General features: G+C 37.7%; 1 protein-coding gene and 1 long non-coding RNA gene across 3 annotated transcripts in view; both read right to left on the bottom strand.

Moving 5' to 3' along the window:
• Positions 1 to 19,264, bottom strand: part of myo10 (myosin X) — a 147,756-nt gene that overhangs the window by 18,572 nt on the left and 109,920 nt on the right. The window lies entirely within an intron of this gene.
• Positions 8,837 to 10,696, bottom strand: LOC134058890 (uncharacterized). The gene is made up of 2 exons (XR_009935036.1): positions 10,284 to 10,696; positions 8,837 to 9,737 (listed from the first exon to the last, which is right to left on the bottom strand). It is a non-coding gene; the product is annotated as an uncharacterized LOC134058890 (long non-coding RNA).

Raw genomic sequence — 19,264 nt, 5'->3', positions numbered from 1 at the left:
TGTAGAAAAAGATAATGTAGATATGGTTACTAAGGTGTTGCTAGGGTAGACATGGTGGTTGCATAATTTAATGAAAGTTGATAGTGTATCAGTAGGTTAAAAGTTGAATATGGATAGCTTAAAAGACAATTTAATGATTGTTGATTGACAGATAGTTTAATGCATGTTGATTGTTGCTAGGGTACTTAAGGTAATTGATAGGCTGTTGGTAGGGTACTTGAGGTAGTTGCTAAGCTGTTGCTAGGGTGGTTACTATAGTGGTTGTCTAGAAAAATCATGTTGGTTGCTATGGAAACTGACATAGATGCTTTATTTCAACGGTTGCTATGTTGGTTGCTAAGTAGGTGGAAGTTTAATATAGTTGGCTGGAGGCATAGTTGATGATAACTGACAGTTGGAATGGTTGAATGGTTGATACACATTAAGTGTAATGAATGATGATAGATAGTTTAATGGATGTTGATGCAGGAAGTTTAATGAATGTTGATATTTTGAAAGTAGATCGTTTAAAAGTTGTTCATAGGCTGATAGTTTAATGCAAAGATATGAAATTGAATTCAGATGTAATCTAAGAGATCCAGTTGATAATATAGTTCATGCATAATGAGGAAGCAAGAGAGAGAGAGAGATCAATTTAGTTTGAACATCTAACATTCATGTGGTATCAAATGGCATCAGTAAAACATATGGATTGTTTATATAATTGATTCATGGAATATTTGATTTTAATTATCAGCATGTAATTCAAATTAATCAGCATGTAAAAGGTTTGATGATTAGATTCCTCCAAAATCATTAGCCTCAAATACAATAAGCTAGAGACAGTTCATAGAGCACACATCTATACAAATCAAATAGCCTCTGGATGTAGAGTTTGACGTTTTTGACCTTTCATTAAATAGAATTTTCTTGATCTTTATCTTGATATTGAAAACAAGCAGTATAAGGGCTATTTCATTAATCAGTTCAACTTCATTTTTTGTAATTTAAACCCACCACCAACCCCCCCTCTTTGGAGGACAACTTTATTGTATGAGTGGCCCAACTTTTAATTATTCAATGTCCATTTGTTGGCTTTAAAAAAAGGTAAAAGATTATTGGACGCCACACAATTACACCAATATCATTGGTTGATCTATTGTACCTTTCATTATAAAGTCTATAGAAATTCAGTTTTTTTGTGTCGGGGAAAAGTCAAGGAATTTTATATTTGACTTAGAGTGGGAACCCTGATTTTGTTTTTTGTCATAAAACATTCATCATATTTCATGGCTTCTAGTTGTTATAATATTGATAAAATGGTTCTAAATTAGTAAAATGTGTAAGTTAATATAATGGTTTAAAATGAGTAAAATGTGTAAAATGACATGATGTACAAAAGATTTGATGTACGAAAGATTTGATGAACAAAAAATTAATTAAGAATACAGAACACAGGATCATGATAACTGTAATATGTCTGTATAACACCTGAATGGGCACAGTGCTGAGGATCAGAGATGAAGATGTTATCCAACAATGTGTTTTTCTCAGTGGTCGAGGTGGTAATGAGATTTGTGAATCCTTTAGACTGGAACAACTCATAGATTGGCTTCCTTCCATTGGTCAACATGTCCTCATTGAAATCCCCACAGACTATAACTGGACTATCAGCAATAACATGTAAAGACTCCAATAAATGGCAGAGATTTGGCAAAAATAGGTTCGTGTTGTAATCCGGTGGTCTGTAAATCACTGCAATTAGTAGTGGAACTGGAGCAGCAAATTTCAAAACCAGGAATTCGAGATCAGTCACACCCTGTATGTATGGCATGTGATGGGCTTGAAGATGGCTTTTTACAAACATAGCAACTCCCCCACCATTTTTCTGTGCAAAATGTGAAAGAGTAGTGTATGACACATGTCTATTGCGCTTATACATTCGATAGTTCTCCAAATGGATATTTTCTGGGACAAATGTGCCAAAAAGGTGTGTTTCAGTAAAGCACAAAATATCTGCGAGGCACAATTCATGATGTCTCTTAATGTCATCAATATGGGCTGACAGTCCTTCAGTGTTGTGATGGATCAGTGTTAAAGATGGTGATCTCAGAGTGGGGAGGCAGTGAAGAAGGGGCATGGCGTTTCTAAAGTCAACTTTTTGCATACTGTCCACGGAAACGGTCACTTCTGGATCGGCATATATTTTATTTTCATCAAAATCAACTATGCGTAGACCATGTAGTGAAGTCGTTCTGCTGAGAGCAACGTATGCCATGCCAGGTTCAAATATGCGCTGCAACGAGACCACTGCAGAAACTGTCGTCATGCCTTGACATTTGTGTATGGTACAACCAAAGGCTAGAGTCATTGGAAATTGGTGGCGAACCACACCCTTTTTACTAAGAGGTTCCTCTACTCTTTCAATGTACACCAAATTGTCCGGTCCTTCTGGTCCTTTATTGCGATGTCTTTGTCCTGCATTGGGACTGTCCAATTCAACACCAAGCATTTTTACAAGTGATCTGCCATTTTGGTCATGATAAACAATTTTTCCAATCTTTCCAAATGAACCATTCACCAGTCCATCTTCCACATCTATGTTTCTTATTAACATCACACGAGCACCATCAGCAACTTGTAGTCTGTCTGGTAAATCTCCTTTATGTCCTTCAAAAGGTGCACTCTGTCTTTCCATCCGACCAGTTCGTAGATCTTTCTTATAGTCATGTGCATCAATGTTGATCAGTTCAGAGTATAGAGCAGATATTGTGTTTGCATTGTGTTGGTTTACTTCTTTATTTGTAGCAAAAACATGCAGGATGTCTTTGGGACAGTCATCAGCTTGACATATGGCCTGTGCAAGTAGAGCTCTGTCTGATTCAGATAATGCCTCTCCTTTGCGTTTCACTCTTATCCTGTTGAGCAGCTCAGCAAATGGCACATCATCTTTCTGGCGCATGATTTCTGTGAGAGTGACTACTTGGAACCGATCTTTCCAGATATCAAGAACATGATCCTCAAACACACAGAGAGGTTTGGCTTTACCGGGGGGACTTATCTGGTTGAAATCGCCACAGGCAAGTATTGAGACTCCGCCAAAAGGTTTCTTGCTGCCTTTGATTTCTTGCAGTCTCCAATTGACATATGCAAAGAGTGATTTTGATATCATGGACACTTCATCAATGACAATTATTTCAACATTGGATAAGGTTGCTCTCACTTCATCTAGACGGTTTCCAAGGCACTGGTAAGGTGGTTTAAGGCTTCTTGGTAGTTTCAGTACAGAATGCAGTGTCTTGCCAGATATATTGTAAGCTGCTGTGCCAGTAAATGATGTGAGAAGGACAGTGGGCATGGACATGTCTCTTTCCTCTGTGATGCGAGGTAACTTGCGGAGTATCTTTGATGCCTCTATGTAAATGCATTTGATGAGGTGTGATTTACCAGTTCCAGCTCCACCAGTGACAAAGTAAAAGAACTGATCGGCATTCTGTCCACATACGCGTCTCATGCACCATTTACGCACTGTATAGAATATAGATGCCTGCGTTTGATTTAGATTTTGATACATGTTACGGACCACAGTGGGGTCTATTTGAGGAGCCTCAAACATTGGTGCTGCACTTCCTCTATTTGTGGTACTTGAGCTGTATTCAGGAATGTCATCTCGTTCATTTATTTCGTCTGGATTCATTTCCTCACGCTCAGAAATGCACTCAAGTCGAAGAAGCTCTGTCTCAGGTGCAAGTGTTGTCCATGCATCCTCCATAGGTCCATTTTCTTCTATGTTCTCAATAGCTTTCTCTATTGCATCACTGTTCTTTTCATATTGTGACCTGTTCTTCTTGACAACAGAAACTACTCTCTCATTATAGTCTCTTCCAGGAAGACATATATAGCCTGATGTATAAAATGACTCATACGTTGGAAATCCTGTGGGTTTCAGTTGTGAATCTGAACGATAAGGGAGGTACAGTTTGAGCAATGTGCCATAGAACTTCTCTGGAGTCTTTTGTTCAGAAAATCGGGCATGTCTGATAATGGCAGGCTTTCCTCTTGTTCGCTTTTGAATGAAGCCCATTTCATTTTGAAGTGGTAAAACCTTTTTTCCTTCTTTCTGCCTTCCATACACAACTCTGTAAGTGGAAGCAAACTCTGCCAAAAACATTGTTGCAAACTCTGGTGTATCTGGTCTGTTTTTGTATTTATCTGGCATTCCGGACATCCAAACATTCTCTGAATCAGGAATTCTGTTATTCAGGTATCTTAATGGGACACTCATTTTTAAAGCATTGTCATCAGTGGGTATAAATATCACATTTCGAGAGCAAGACTTCAGTTTCAAGCTACAGACTCGTGCAACAGCCTCTTGAACACTAACTTCTCTGTTTTTGGAGTATGCTTGCATGATTTGTTTCATTTCCTCAGTGTCAGAGGTATTGGATTGAGACGTGTCAGACACAACTCTTTTCAAATACTCACTCATCTCATGTTCAGCTTTCGAAATGTATGATAAGATGTACATCAGACAGGAATAAGGGTTCAGGATGAACTGAATATCAATATTTGCATTCCAGGCCCTTAACAAATGCTCATTATAGCCATTAATCCAGCAGTCCTTTGGTTGACGTTTCATCACTAGCACACTGGACTTTGTTAATGAACTGACACAGTTTAGGTATTCCTCATAGCTTAAGTTGCATTGGGCAAGTAGATGTGGGATGCTTTCAAACAATGTTGTGGAATTATTCAGCAATTCCCATAAAGGCCTCAGCTTAGTTTTGGCTTCTTCAGGAGACATGGGAGAGCGGTCATGATCAGATTCATCGTCAGATTCGTCCATGAGCTCTACTGGCATGGGTCGTGTTATAAATGTGCTCTCGACAGGCTGTTTCGGGAATCCAAACCGACAGTGCTTATTTCCTTTCTTACATGACTTTGAGTGCCTTTTGCTGTGGGTTTGCACCTCTGTCACTATTTTGAAAAGCTCAGGGTCTGTATTTGGGTCAGGCAGCTGACATGTTATGTACTTGTCCACAAATTCACACACTCTCTCATCTGGGTCATCTTCAAATACAGGTGCGTTCTTACACCAAACCAACATATGTATATGAGGCGAACCTCTAGCTTGATACTCCACTCGAAAAAAGTAGTCAATGACCTCACCAATGGGCTGTGCTGGTGACAAAAGTAGGTGTCTGAGAAGTGCATCAACACGCTTGTCAAACATGCGCATGGTGGTGACAGGGTTGCTACGTAAGATCTCACATTTTGATGCCCAGTCAAGCTCAGAAAAGTCAACCTGCTCTCCTTGCTGTGCCTTTATTGTTTCTATGACCTCTGGCCATCTCATTTCAGCAGCACTAAATGTACAGAAGAATGTTGGGGTACCCAGCTGACGAAGCATTGCAAAGAGGTCTCTGAGTGTTCTTTCCCAGTATGCGGGAGTACCTCTCAAAGGTTGCATGAATCGTGTGGCATCTTTGTTCCGTATCAGTTTTTGCACTTCATGTTTGTCTTGAAGCAATCTTGCAGTTATTTTGCGTCCATCTCTGGTCATAGGTTTTCCTTTACGCAGTTGAATAGACATAGAAGACTTTGCCAAATGCATTTCTGTGATAAATTGTGCAAAAAATATATAATTGGAGTCGAGAGCAAATCGATTGTCAACACAAAAGAGACGTGCATTGAAATATCTGCTTGGTGATAATTTCATTGGTCTTTGTGTTTCATCCAAAGTGTTCATTCCAGTGGGGAACTGTACAGGGAAAGCCATTGCCTCTAGTTTGGGAACTCTGAAAAAACTCACTGGTCTGTTTCCTTCTGCTGGTGCCACAGTGAATATACCTTCACCAAATGTGATCATTTCCTGTGCAATATCAGCTGGCTGTAAGCATGAATCTATAGAGCATCCACCATTTTGTTGACTTGTGTCCTGCTCAGAGTTAAGTGAATCTTGGTTATCATATAACTCATGTGTTTCATTATTAGGGTGATTGACAGCACTATTTGTTTCTGAATGTTCTGGGTCAGTAATGTCAAACTCGTCCACTGCATCAGTCTCCATTAAATCAACTTCCTCTGCTGCATTGATGTCATTTTCATCTGCCAAGCCATTAATTCCATCCCCAAACGCTTGTGTATCATTAGTTATGGTTATGTCCTTGTACTCTGAATGCATCTCTTTCAGTTTGGATAAGGCACGCAATACTTTGGTCATGTCTACAGTTTGGAACTGGTAATGTCCTGTGTAGTTCATTCTTCTTTTCAACTTCACTTTCAAAAGTTGTGACTGGCTGTTGGGTCTAGGCAAAGCATTGACTGTTGATTCTACCTCTGAAGGGACACACACAACTCCACCATGTATTAATTTCTGCTGGCCTTTGGGAAGACTGATTATTTTTGCAAATGGTATGTACCGTGCAATGATGTGTCTTTCAAGTATATTAAGATTACTGAGCTCTGGAGGAATTGGTGATAGCTCTAACATATTGTTTACAGCAATGGCCGGCATTTTCCCCATCTTTAAGTTTTCATCACAGCTGTAACAAATCCACTCTGTCTTTTCATCTGATGCACAACATGATTGAAGTGCACTGCACTGCTCGCTGCATGTATGTACATATTTGCCTGTTAAGCATCGATCAACCATGCCTCGATTCTTTCGATAACATTCATGATTGCACTCTTTTACCTGGTTATAAAACAAAGCTCTGTGACACACTGTACACACAAAAGTAGGCCCGTTCTGTACATCCATTTGAAAAGATGTGATGGCATCATGCAAAAGTGTGTTTTCTGTTTGTGTTGACTGTTGTTCAACCTCTTGCTCTGATTGAAGTCCAGACAGGCGTGTAAGATGATGGTACTTACGTCGTATATGTAAAGCACAACGCATTTTGAGAATCATTCTCTGGAAACTGTTATTTAGGTCCACACCTGCATTTTTCTTTTTTTGTAGATAACGATAATGCTTGAAAAGGGGGTCATTTCTGTATCTGTCAGTGTAGGTTTCCCTTTTTTTCTGCCTGTATGTTGGATCATTTGCATAGTGATTTTTCATGGTCAACTTCTGTCTTGAACGATAGTTTATATCATGGGCATAACGTTTCTGTATGTAAGCCTGCTGCCTTGATCTGAAATTCATGTCACTTGAGTAACGTTTCTTTTGGTAAGCCTGTTTTCTCGATCTAAAACTTAGGTTACAGGAGTACCAGCTGTTGTAGTATAACTGTTTTTTTAACTTATAGTTAGGTTCATGCATGTAACGATCTCTGAGGTACGATTTTTTATTGTGTTGAATGCTGTTTGCATACCTCTTTCGTTCATATTCCAATTTTTTCATTCTATTCTGTTCGTAATATTTCCGCTGTCTGATTCTGTTGTTCTCACATAAGGACATGTCATTTTGTGCTTTGGCAGTTTTTCGGCGCCTACGATCCTTATTACATTTAGGAAGTGAATTCACAGAAATGGCTGGAACGTGGAACTCTGCAGTCTGAGAAGGTTGCACATTGTCAGTTTGGCTTTCTTGTTCATTATTACACTCAGATGTAAATAACACTGGCATTAACTCATAGACCCATTCATCATGTGATTCAAGGATGGTCCAGAATGCAAGCAAATGATCAATCATGTCATTCAAGTTGACAAAGGTCAACATTACAGCAGTGCCATTGTTTGCTGGAAATCCATATGGTGTTCTTGAGTGTGGATCAAAAAGTCCATATTTATCATCAAATCTGAACAAAGCTATTGTTAAGCAACCTAAAGTTAGCAGTGCAAACGTTACATCATTTGACAAACAAAGCAGTCTTTCAGATAGCTGTATGAAGTCCACACCATCAGGTCCATTTTGCTTTAGATTACCATACCGTGACAGGCATTTCTCAATATGATACATCTGTCCATAGATCTCAACACTATCAGGTAATTCATCAAGAGCCAAGTGGTCATGTGCATCATTGCCTCTCATGCTCAACCCTTCCTGTACTTCACTGTACATCAAGTTACCTTTTTGCAAAACGTAGTCAAGATCATCACTGTTCAGCTCTGTTCGGTAGTGAAGAGTAGCAAGAAATACCAGGGAATTGCAGGTGCACTGCTTGTTACTGTTGTTCCCATATCTTACATCACCTTGGTAATGAGTTGCTTGAACACACGTGATGGTTCTCTGCTCCATGTTAATGTGGGAAGCACTAGTTACCTCATTTACATGTTCTCTGTCATTCAAGTCACTCTGGTCTAATGAAGACTGATGTGTTTCAACTTCAGAAAGGTCCAACTTACGCCAACGTCTCTTTTGAGCCTCTGAGCGGCGACCTTTTCTTCCCATGTTTCAAAATGTTATAAGCTTCAGAAAGTCTATTGGTCAAGTCTAGTTAAATCTAATATTGGTTGTACAAATTATTGGTATTTCACTGATTACACACTAGCAGATGTACTCACTGTTCCACTCACAGGTCAACTTAATTGTAGTATGTAAAGACAGTTAGATGAGATAAAGTGTTAATAAACTCAATATCAAAACACTAGGCTAGTATTTATTTCAGTGGTTTATTACAATGATTAGTAGGTCCAAAAATGAATTGCCCTTAAGATTATCAGTCATATGCAGAACTTCAGTCTTGCAGCACAGCTCAGGTGTAAAAGTGGATATACAGCAAAGACAACTTTGACAGATAGTATTGAACTAATATATATATATATATATATATATATATATATATATATATATATATATATATTAGACAGGTTATATATTTCACAGTAATACTGTAGTTCTGAATAGTTCACAGGTAGTTATCGTTATGGTCCAGAATCTTAATTTAGTTCAGAGTATGTGCTTTCAAACTTTACACAAAATATTTACTTTAGTTTAATTATTGATTAAATTATGAAATATGGCACTGGAACTGTTAGGTAGAGGGAGCACTTGATGACACCGATGAAGAATGAGAGGGAGCCCTCAAGTTGAAGTCCTCACACACCCCAAGTTCAGCCTTGCAGCACAGCTCAGATGTAAAAGTAGGTATGCAACAGCAAAGACAACTTTTGACAGATATTATTCAAATATATAAATGGTTGAGGTTTGTAAAGTTCACAGTAATAGTTCTCTATCCGAATAGTTCACAGGTAATTCTTAGTATGTTTCAGAATAATTTATATAGTTCAGAGTATGTGCTCTCAGAAAGTGGTAAATTACTGTCTGAAATATGTTTGCAGGTACTGTATGTTACAGGATGCTGCTGGTTCACAGTGGGATTCAGAGTGTCAGTATAATTCAAAGTAGTATTCACAGTATTCAGTTTCAAATGAGTATTCAAGTCTGAAAAGAGTAATCAAATCTCAAAGTATTCAAGTCTCAAATAAGTATTCAAATCTCAAAGTATTCAAGTCTCAAAGCAGTAATCAAATCTTAAAGTATTCAAATCTCAAAGTATTCAAGTCTCAAATAAGTATTCAAGTCTCAAAGGAGTAATCAAATCTCAAAGTATTCAAGTCTCAAAGGAGTATTCAGTTAGTTTCAAAGGAATATTTAGTCTGAAAATGGCACAGAGTAGAGTATGTACAGAGTAGAGTATGTGCAGTCAAATATGTTCTCAGGAAGTGTTCGGTTCTTGTCGTAGATATGTTTGCAGGTAGGCGTTAGTGGGTTCTGTTGTATATGAGTGCAGTGCAGGGTGTGCAGACAGACAGGCACAGTGTCACACGTGACAGAGACACCACTCTGGCAGAGCTAGTCTGGAACAAGCCTAAAAGGGAAACAAAAAAGAACACACACACGTTACACACTTCCAAAAATAAGGTACACGGCAACATTGCTGCTTTGCTTGCTCCACAGTGAAAAAGCATTATCGTTTCTATCAATTTCAGCAATAGTAATAATGATGTAGCATGAATTAAGTGAAGTGAGCGAAGAAAACTAATCCAAAATCCAGCACAGCTGTACATTAATGCACATCAGGAGCAGATTGTGTAGGCAGCTGTAGATTACATTGTCTGCCATCATCTTTTAGGTCGGACACATTTGTAGTTGTCAATGCCGATGTGGTAGGCACTTAAGAATATGGAGGGCTGGCCATTCTGACATCAAGACAAGAAACCTGTGAGTCAACTAGTTTAACTAGCTTGCTAGTTCTGTCAGTCACATTGCCTCCATAGGTTACAGTAGATCTATACCAAATTGGTGAGGTAGCTATTTTTCTTAAGTCAATTATAATTTACATGTTTGTGTAAGCAAAAAATGTAAGCAAGCAGCATGGCTAATCTAGCTGTAAAAAATAATTAAAATGACATACCTGAAAAGTCTGCAGCACCGCAAAAGACAGAATGAGTCTTGAGATTATTTTTCTTTGGCAAAAACTGCCACACCACAAGTGGAGGTGGTGATGGATGATGGTGATTGAGTCTTTAGAAAGACTATTGTTTTCTGTTGTGAATAAAGAAAAATGTGTGAAATTGTGACCACTACTATAACTTTACAATGCAACACAATTACCTAACTTCTCATCTGTGTGATCAAGTAGTATCAATAGCATGACTTGTACTCGGGCCAAGCTTAGAAATAAGTTTGTTTGCTGTAACATCAGAATCAGAAACAAATTGTGCTAGTAGGTTGATAGGCTAGACATTTTTAAATTACAAGTCAACAAGTCTATTTTTTCTTTTTTTTTATGTTTTATCATCCCGTTGTCCATTGCCCGTGTGCCTTATGAAGGTGTCTATGTTGGCAACATCTTGCCTACCTTACATGCTGGCCTAGTCATGTACGTCCTAGTTCAAGTTCAAATTAGTGGAACTTCGACCCGTTGACGTAGTGTTTTTAGCATAAATAAACTAGCAATAAACTAACTTGTTTTCTTGCAGCCTCCGGTACATTAGTCAAATGCAAAATACTGGTGTATTTTTTTTTAGAATGTTCGATGTGCTGCCGTGTCTGGTGTAGCCATGTTCCACTATCATCAAATGTCTGAATTCACGAGTACTACCCGACGTCGGACATAATTCATAGACGTTGTTTTTTACAATTCATACATCGAATAGAAGTGATGATAATGGATGGCACACAATAGAGATGTTTAGTTAAAGTAGATAATAGCTAGACAGACAGTTAACGTTAGCAGCTAGCTGTCAAACAAGATTAAAGTTACCTCAGGTAACGTAGCAGGCAATGTTAGCTGCTAGCTCCTAACAGTTTCCAAATAGCAGACTTTGAGTCGGCTATGCTATTACCCAACCAATTGTTGAAAACAATTCGTAGTCTTTGCTTTTGGACAACATATACGTCGACTAAAAGTCACTGTACCTGTACCTCACAAAGTACAGGTCTAGAGGTTAGTAGCCTGGTTAACGAGGTCGTTTGCGTTAGCTCGGAAGTTAACGAAAGCCAGCCGTGTTAGCTATTATCAGACTCATTTAAGATACAAAGAACGCCGTTAAACATCGAACAATACCTTTAGTGTTAACATTAAGCAAACACAACTTACTTTGGAGGTAATATGAAGAGTCACAGCAACTTCTGGTCGGAGTCCTTGAAGGCACAGTAGCGACGACACCACTCAGTAGCAAGACGAATGAAGTGGTGTAGCAGGTCGAATGTAGCAGGTCGAAGACGAAGTGAATAACTTAGGTTTCATCAGGTCCCTGCACAGGTGTATTAATCAAGCACCATGCAGTCTGCATTGATAATCAAGGTATCAAGGAGACAGTAAATCATTTAAAAGTTGAATGTAGACTCTAATTAATGTTGATAGACAGAGAGTTTAATGGATGTTGATAGACAGTTTAATGGGTGGATGAGTGAATGGTCTGAAGAAGATGAATGGATAGAAAGTTGGATGGAATGTGCCTTATATTCTTGTAGAATGGAGAGACACAGCTCTCTACTGAGAGTAGTGGATACAGATACAGGTGTAATCAATTTAACTGGCTAGTCTTAAGATAGCCAGAGTGTGTGCTTAAAGCCTGAGACAGAGTAGATTGTTTAAAAGTTGAATGTAGATTGTCTAATTGATGTTGATAGGCAGACTGTTTAGAATGGGTGGATGAGTGAATGGTTTGAAGAAGATGAATGGATAGAAAGTTGGATGGACTTAGGAAGACTTATGTTGATACAGTTGATACAGGGGAACAGAAAATGTAGTCTCAAGAGAGCCAGTGTGCCTGAGAGAGAGAGAGAGCTGCTGCACCTGGACTGGCCACCTGGCGTAACATTCTAATTGCTGCCGTGATGTCATAATGAGCAATGTTAAGTCTATGGGAAAGTTTTTAATAGTTTTTAATTTATAGTTTAAAAAGTATAAAAGTTACAAAGTTGAAAAAAACATTGCACAGGTCTCCTTAGTAAGACCTACGTAGCAAAGTTTGAATCAAGTTTCTACGTTAAACGGTTCAAGCTGAATTGCGAGCGTTAGAAGAAGTTGGAATAATAAGAAACCTAGGAAGAACAGTACAGTGCATTTTCATGCACTGTAATAAGAAGAAGAAGCCTAGGAAGAACAGTACAGTGCATTTTCATGCACTGTAATAATAAGAAGACTTGGAATAACAGTACAGTGCATTTTCATGCACTGTAATAATAATAAGAAGAATAGGAAGAACAGTACAGTGCATTTTCATGCACTGTAATAACTAGAAATGCAATTCCAAGGAATTACCAGTGCATGAAAATGCAAAAATATATAGATAGATAATGTAGATATGGTTACTAAGGTGTAGCTAGGGTAAACATGGTGGTTGCATAGTTTAAAGAGAGTTAATGTGTGAAGGTAGACAGTTTAAAGGTTAAACATTCCAGTTGTAACTTAACTAATGATTTCTAAAAGGTATGTTAAAATGTTAACAATGATAACCAGGTTGATTGGTTTACTAAGCTAATGATTTCTAACAGTTATGGTAAAAATGTTAACAATGCTAACTATGTTAACAATCCTAACCAGGTTGATCAGCTAACTTAACTAATGATTTCTAACAAAAATGTTAAAAATGTTAACTATGCTAACAATGCTAACTATGCTAGCAATGTTAACCAGGTTGATTAGCTAACCTAGCTAATGATTTCTATCAGTAATGCTAACAATGCTAACTATGCTAACCAGGTTGATTAGCTAACTTAGCTAATCATTTCTAGCAGTTATGTTAAAAATGCTAACTACGTTAACAATGTCAACTATGCTAACAATGCCAACCAGGTTGATTAGCTAACTTAGCTAATCATTTCTAGCAGTTATGCTAAAAATGCTAACTATGCTAACAATGCTAACTATGTTAGCAATGCTAACTAGGTTGATTAGCTAACTTAGCTAATCATTTCTAGCAGCTATGCTAAAAATGCTAACGATGTTAACTATGCTAACCATGCTAACTAGCTAACTTGCTACTGAGGACTTTTATTTTGAAACATTTGTTGAAAGGGTATCCATGGCTGCCACTATCAGGAATAAAGAAGTTACTGTAGTAAAATCATGTTGGTTGCTATGGAAACGGTCATAAACGCTTAATTTTGATGGTTGCTATGTTGGTTGCCAGGTACATGGAGGTCTCATTTAGTTGACTGGAGGCATAGTTGATGATAACTGACAGTTGGAATGGTTGAACAGTTAAATAGTTGAGTAGTTTCAATGGTTAAATGATTTAATAGTGTATTATTGCAGTGAGGACTTTTATTTTGAAACGGTTGTGGAAAGACGAAACAGGTTAACAGGATATGTAGTCTTCACAGAGAGTTGTATGCTTAAAGCCTGAGAGAGAGAGAGCTGCTGCAGGTGGGGCTGGCCACCTGGCATAAGATTCTAATTGCTTAACGACCCGACTGTGATGTCATAGAGGCCAATGTTAAGTCTATGGGGAAATTTTTAATAGTTTTTAATTTATAGTTTAAAAAGTATAAAAGTTACAAAGTTGAAAAATACTTAGCAGCATGCCCCTATTGAAGACCTACGTTACAACGTTTGAATGAAGTTTCTAGGTTAAACGGTTCAAGCTGAATAGAAAAAATGAATTTGATCAGCGGAATAATAATAACTAGAAATGCAATTCCAAGGAATTACCAGTGCATGAAAATGCAAAAATAGATAGATAATGTAGATATGGTTACTAAGGTGTAGCTAGGGTAAACATGGTGGTTGCATAGTTTACAGAGAGTTGATAGTGTGAAGGTAGACAGTTTAAAGATTAAACATTCCAGTTCTAACTTAACTAATGATTTCTATTCATGTTAAAATGTTGATTAGCTAACTTAGCTAATGATTTCTAGCAGTTATGCTAAAAATGTTAATTATGCTAGCAATGCTAACTTTACTAACAATGCTAACCAGGTTGATTAGCTAACTTAACCGATGATTTCTAGCAGTAATGCTAAAAATGCTAACTATGCTAACAATGCTAAATTTGCTAAAAATGCTAACCAGGTTGATTAGCTAACTTAGTTGATGATTTTTTGCAGTTATGTTAAAAATGCTAACTATGCTAACAATGCTAACTATGCTTACCATGCTAACTAGCTAACTTGCTAGTGAGGACTTTTATTTTGAAACATTTGTTGCTAGGGTATCCATGGTGGCCACTATCAGGAAACAAGAAGTTACTGCAGTATAATCATGTTGGTTGCTATGGAAACAGTCAAAAACACTTAATTTTAATGGTTGCTATGTTGGTTGCTAGGTACATGGAGGTTTCATGTAGTTGACTGGAGGCATAGTGGATGATAACTGACAGTTGGAATGGTTGAACAGTTCAATAGTTGAGTAGTTTCAATGGTTAAATGATTTAATAGTGTATTATTGCAGTGAGGACCTTTATTTTGAAACAGTTGTGGACAGAGGAAGTAGTGAAACAGGATCTGTAGTCTTAATGAGATTGTATGCTTAAAGCCTGAGACAGAAGGTGCCTCTCAAAGCGTTTATGCGTCCTCTCTCGCTCCTCACTGATCTACATGAAGAATGATGGAGCGGCAACAATGGGATAGTCTAGCGGCCCTTCTTCTATCTTTCTTTATGTAGATCATTGAGGATCGAGGAGCGAGGGAGGACATATAAACGCTGCTTGAGAGGGACCCACAGTAAATACTTTAAAAGTTGTATGTAGATAGTCTAATTAATGTTGATAGATAGAATGTTTAATGGATGTTGATAGGCAGATTGTTTAATAGATATTGATTGACAGTTTAATGGGTGGATGAGTGAATGGTCTGAAGAAGATGAATGGATAGAAGGTTGGATGGAATGTGCCTTATATTCTTGTTAAGAGAGACACTGATACAGCTCTCTGAGAGTAGTTGACACAGGTGTAATCAATTTAACTGGCTAGTCTTAAGAGAGCCAGAATATCTTAAAGCCTGAGACAGAGTAAATAATTTAAAAGTTGAATGTAGATAGTCTAATTAATGTTGATAGACAGAGAGTTTAATGGATGTTGATAGACAGATTGTTTAATAGATGTTGATAGACAGTTTAATGGGTGGATGAGAGAATGGTCTGAAGAAGATGAATGGATAGAATGTTGGATGGAATGTGCCTTATATTCTTGTAGAATGGAGAGACACAGCTCTCTACTGAGAGTAGTGGATACAGATACAGGTGTAATCAATTTAACTGGCTAGTCTTAAGAGAGCCAGCCTGAGACAGAGTAGATTGTTTAAAAGTTCAATGTAGAGCGTCTAATTGATGTTGTTGATAGGCAGACTGTTTAGAATGGGTGGATGAGTGAATGGTTTGAAGAAGATGAATGGATATAAAGTTGGATGGAATTAGGAGGACTGTTGTGCGCAGAGGATACAGGGGAACAGAATATGTAGTCTTCAGAGAGGAGCCTGAGAGAAACTGACAGTTGGTGCCCAGGTGGCTGACCAGCTGGGGTAACATTCTAATTGCTGCCGTGATGTCATAATGAGCAATGTTAAGTCTATGGGGGAAATGGTGATAGTTTTTAACTAATAGTTTAAAAAGTATAAAAGTTACAAAGTTGAAAAATACAAAGCACATATGGCATAAGCAAGACCTACGCAACAAAGTTTGAATGAAGTTTCTACTGTAAACGGTTGAAGCTGAATTGCGAGCGTTAGAAGAAGAAGTTTAACTAGAAATGCAATTCCAAGGAATTACCAGTGCATGAAAATGCAAAAATAGATAGATAATGTAGATATGGTTACTAAGGTGTAGCTAGGGTAAACATGGTGGTTGCATAGTTTACAGAGAGTTGATAGTGTGAAGGTAGACAGTTTAAAGATGAAACGTTCCAGTTCTAACTTAACTAATGATTTCTATTCATGTTAAAATGTTGATTAGCTAACTTAGCTAATGATTTCTAGCAGTTACGCTAAAAATGCTTACTATGCTAGCAATGCTAACAATGCTAACCAGGTTGATTAGCTAACTTAACCGATGATTTCTAGCAGTAATGCTAAAAATGCTAACTATGCTAACAATGCTAAATTTGCTAACAATGCTAACCAGGTTAATTAGCTAACTTAGTTGATGATTTTTTGCAGTTATGCTAAAAATGCTAACTATGCTAACAATGCTAACTATGCTAACCATGGTAACTAGCTAACTTGCTAGTGAGGACTTTTATTTTGAAACATTTGTTGCTAGGGTATCCATGGTGGCCACTATCAGGAAACAAGAAGTTACTGCAGTATAATCATGTTGGTTGCTATGGAAACGGTCATAAACACTTTTTAATGGTTGCTATGTTGGTTGCTAGGTACATGGAGGTTTCATGTAGTTGACTGGAGGCATAGTGGATGATAACTGACAGTTGGAATGGTTGAACAGTTCAATAGTTGAGTAGTTTCAATGGTTAAATGATTTAATAGTGTATTATTGCAGTGAGGACCTTTATTTTGAAACAGTTGTGGACAGAGGAAGTAGTGAAACAGGATCTGTAGTCTTAATGAGATTGTATGCTTAAAGCCTGAGACAGAAGGTGCTTCTCATAGCGTTTACGCGTCCTCTCTCGCTCCTCACTGATCTACATAAAGAATGATGGAGCGGCAACAATGGGATAGTCTAGCCCTTCTTCTATCTTTCTTTATGTAGATCATTGAGGATCGAGGATCGAGGGAGGACATATAAACGCTGCTTGAGAGGGACCCACAGTAAATACTTTAAAAGTTGTATGTAGATAGTCTAATTAATGTTGATAGATAGAATGTTTAATGGATGTTGATAGGCAGATTGTTTAATAGATATTGATTGACAGTTTAATGGGTGGATGAGTGAATGGTCTGAAGAAGATGAATGGATAGAAGGTTGGATGGAATGTGCCTTATATTCTTGTAGAATGGAGAGACACAGCTCTCTACTGAGAGTAGTGGATACAGATACAGGTGTAATCAATTTAACTGGCTAGTCTTAAGAGAGCCAGCCTGACACAGAGTAGATTGTTTAAAAGTTCAATGTAGAGCGTCTAATTGATGTTGTTGATAGGCAGACTGTTTAGAATGGGTGGATGAGTGAATGGTTTGAAGAAGATGAATGGATATAAAGTTGGATGGAATTAGGAGAACTTATTTTGATACTGTTGTGCGCAGAGGATACAGGGGAACAGAATATGTAGTCTTCAGAGAGGAGCCTGAGAGAAACTGACAGTTGGTGCCCAGGTGGCTGACCAGCTGGGGTAACATTCTAATTGCTGCCGTGATGTCATAATGAGCAATGTTAAGTCTATGGGGGAAATGGTGATAGTTTTTAACTAATAGTTTAAAAAGTATAAAAGTTACAAAGTTGAAAAATATAAAGCACATATGGCATAAGCAAGACCTACGCAACAAAGTTTGAATGAAGTTTCTACGTTAAACGGTTGAAGCTGAATTGCGAGCGTTAGAAGAAGAAGTTTAATAACTAGAAATGCAATTCCAAGGAATTACCAGTGCATGAAAATGCAAAAATAGATAGATAATGTAGATATGGTTACTAAGGTGTAGCTAGGGTAGACATGGTGGTTGCATAGTTTACAGAGAGTTGATAGTGTGAAGGTAGACAGTTTAAAGATGAAACGTTCCAGTTCTAACTTAACTAATGATTTCTATTCATGTTAAAATGTTGATTAGCTAACTTAGCTAATGATTTCTAGCAGTTACGTTAAAAATGCTTATTATGCTAGCAATGCTAACTTTACTAAAAATGCTAACCAGGTTGATTAGCTAACTTAACCGATGATTCCTAGCAGTAATGCTAAAAATGCTAACTATGCTAACAATGCTAAATTTGCTAACAATGCTAACCAGGTTGATTAGCTTACTTAGTTTATGATTTTTTGCAGTTATGCTAAAAATGCTAACAATGCTAACTATGCTAACCATGCTAACTAGCTAACTTGCTAGTGAGGACTTTTATTTTGAAACATTTGTTGCTAGGGTATCCATGGTGGCCACTATCAGGAAACAAGAAGTTACTGCAGTATAATCATGTTGGTTGCTATGGAAACGGTCATAAACACTTAATTTTAATGGTTGCTATGTTGGTTGCTAGGTACATGGAGGTTTCATGTAGTTGACTGGAGGCATAGTGGATGATAACTGACAGTTGGAATGGTTGAACAGTTCAATAGTTGAGTAGTTTCAGTGGTTAAATGATTTAATAGTGTATTATTGCAGTGAGGACCTTTATTTTGAAACAGTTGTGGACAGAGGAAGTAGTGAAACAGGATCTGTAGTCTTAATGAGATTGTATGCTTAAAGCCTGAGACAGAAGGTGCCTCTCATATATAGCGTTTACGCGTCCTCTCTCGCTCCTCACTGATCTACATAAAGAATGATGGAGCGGCAACAATGGGATAGTCTAGCCCTTCTTCTATCTTTCTTTATGTAGATCATTGAGGATCGAGGAGCGAGGGAGGACATATAAACACTGCTTGAGAGGGACCCACAGTAAATACTTTAAAAGTTGTATATAGTCTAATTAATGTTGATAGACAGAATGTTTAATGGATGTTGATAGGCAGATTGTTTAATAGATATTGATTGACAGTTTAATGGGTGGATGAGTGAATGGTCTGAAGAAGATGAATGGATAGAAGGTTGGATGGAATGTGCCTTATATTCTTGTTAAGAGAGACACTGATACAGCTCTCTGAGAGTAGTTGACACAGGTGTAATCAATTTAACTGGCTAGTCTTAAGAGAGCCAGCGTGTACTCTTAAAGCCTGAGACAGTAAATAATTTAAAAGTTGAATGTAGATAGTCTAATTAATGTTGATAGACAGAGAGTTTAATGGATGTTGATAGACAGATTGTTTAATAGGTGTTGATAGACAGTTTAATGGGTGGATGAGTGAATGG

This window comes from Sardina pilchardus, chromosome 2 (assembly GCF_963854185.1).
Source record: "Sardina pilchardus chromosome 2, fSarPil1.1, whole genome shotgun sequence".
In the NCBI taxonomy this organism is placed as follows: Eukaryota; Metazoa; Chordata; class Actinopteri; order Clupeiformes; family Clupeidae; genus Sardina; species Sardina pilchardus.
This window is presented reverse-complemented; position numbering and strand designations above follow the sequence as displayed.